Below are 2,455 nucleotides of genomic sequence, written 5' to 3'. Positions count from 1 at the left end.
ATCGATAGACTCAATCCCTCATTCAATCACGTCCAGTGACTCTAATTGAATGTGCACGGCTATATCATATTCATAGATAAGACGCCTTCAAAGTCAAATTACACCCCGCTGATTGTGTGTGTGACATCCACATAATAACAGTTAGCAAACATAGAGCTGGAAGGTAATTTAGAGATAAGCCTGGTGTGTCATGCCATATATGACTCGGGCTGAAATAGCTTCTTTAATAGAAGCAGAGGCTGCTAAATTGATTTTACCCCCCTTCTCCTTTGACCTCGATGAAAAATACAGTCATGTTGTCAAAATGCAAATTCCACCAAAGCTTGGACATAATTAGAGGAGAAGTAGAAGAAGAAACAGAATGTGTTGTTAAGGGCAGTAACAACACCAAATAAGAAAAAAGAGAATGTTTTATGTTTATGGGTTTCCAGCATCTGTATCCACCAGGTTCAGAACAGCAGTGAAACAGATTCCCTCAGTGCAGGTGCTGCAGGTCAAACATTAATGGTTATGTTCAGCAGCAGAGGTCCTGATATATGGATGTATTCATCTTGCCTGGCTTGACCTCTGACCTGTTCAATCAAGCAGAAGGAAAATCCCCCCCCCCCCTCCCTCCCAGCCCCTTTGGAATTTGACAACTTGGGAGTGAGACCGGGTTGAACAGCAGGACTGCGAACCAAAAAAAAAAAAAATGGTCAAAAACATAACATCATTCATTGCTGCAACTACAGCGGGAACCGTAACCATAGCAACATAAGCAAAGCCAGCACTCCAAGCCATCTTCGATTCTTTGGATGACATTAATGTGAATACCAAACTGAGTTTTTTTATTTTGGATTATTACACAACTATTGCATCAAAAAAGCCCTGAACGTTATTATTTTTTTTTTTGAAAGAGGGATAGGATATCCACCGAGTGAGTGAAGGTGGAAACCCTCAACCTGTTACAGCCCTCTATCAAAAATTAATCTGCCGTTCTTTGAGCATGTGAGTGCAGATTGGATGCTTCGCTGATTGAAAGTCATTTGAAGTGGAGGAGAGGCACAGATGGGCAGAAAAGGGTTGGAAAGAACGAGAGGAAATAGGAAAGCAGAAGACGATAGTTGCTGATGATTTATGATGGAACGAGGAAATCTGAACACAATCTCCCGAAAAACCTTTTAAGAGGTCGGAGCGTGTGGAATGTTTGTTCGGTTTTATTACTGTCATGCTGAAGACGAAAATCTATCGCTGCTTATTTGTAGAAGAGGATTTCTGTCCCCGGCAAACTCAGCTGAAAGACTGAATTGTGAGCAAAAGTGGGGACTATGGGTCGTTCTTCATATTATCTTTCATTGTGCACTTAGATAATGATTTTTAGGGAACATGAAGGATTCAGTGTGTGTGTGTGTGTGTGTGTGTCAGAGCACCAAAGTCTGTCAATTCAATCAGCGGTAGTAGCTCATGCAAATCAATATTGCGGACACATCTTCACAAACACGCACACCCTTTCATTTACAGACTCACAAGGACAAAAAAGGGCTGAACTGCATCTGACAATCAAATTAGTGAAAATCCCTGTCAGTCTTGGTTGTTGTTTTTTTTTGTGTGTGTGTATTATGTATCGGTCGTACCTGCATGCCATGATGAATAATGTCACATGAGGGACATTAACCGGACAGACTGTCTCACTAATTCAGATTAATTTAATTACAGCACTGACACTGTCTTCGTGTGCACGGCTGATTCTTACTGGCTGTTGCCTGCATGTGGACTTGTGAGCGTCGCTGTCAATGTCAGCAGTTAAAATCATCAGTCAAAGCCAGGAAAAAGCTCCTTTCTCCCTTAACCCTGGAAAAAAAAACCCCATGGCTGTTGTTGTAGGAGGCATCTGATGCAGAAATGAAAGTGTTTCTAGCAAGTTTGCAACGTTGGATCTAAGTGGGAGTAGTATTTTTGTATTTGTACTCACTTTGTCTGAACATACATAACAATTTAGGCTTCATTTGCAGGGTTAACTGCTTATTTAGCCCTATGATTGTGAATAATAATAACCCAACAGTCCACAGGTGACCTCTTTGGGACTCCCATCACTTGGAGGATGATCTCTTCTGAGCATTCACATCACTCCTTGTCTCAGTGTTCAGCCATGTGAGGGGTACGCTGGAAAAACACGTTGGATCAAAAGAAAGTGAAGGGTTCATGGATGGTGCTGGTCTTTCTTGATGTGAACCCGTAAAAAGTGATGCTGAGCTCTTTTTGGAACCAACAATCTCAGCAGTGAAGAAGACTCATGTTCATCCATGATGCTGCAGGGAGGGAAGCCTCTGAAGTGTTGGACAGCCTCTCTCTCTCTCTCTCTCTCTCTCTCTCTCTCTCTCTCTCTCTCTCTCTCTCTCTCTCTCTCTCTCTCTCTCTCCCCCTCTCTCTCTCTCTGCGCATCACTGGCGAACACTTCTCCCTGACCGGTACAATC

Source organism: Eutrigla gurnardus (genome assembly GCF_963514095.1).
Source record: "Eutrigla gurnardus genome assembly, chromosome: 16".
Taxonomy (NCBI): Eukaryota; Metazoa; Chordata; class Actinopteri; order Perciformes; family Triglidae; genus Eutrigla; species Eutrigla gurnardus.
The sequence above is the reverse complement of the archived record's forward strand: the minus strand, read 5'-3'. Positions refer to the sequence as shown.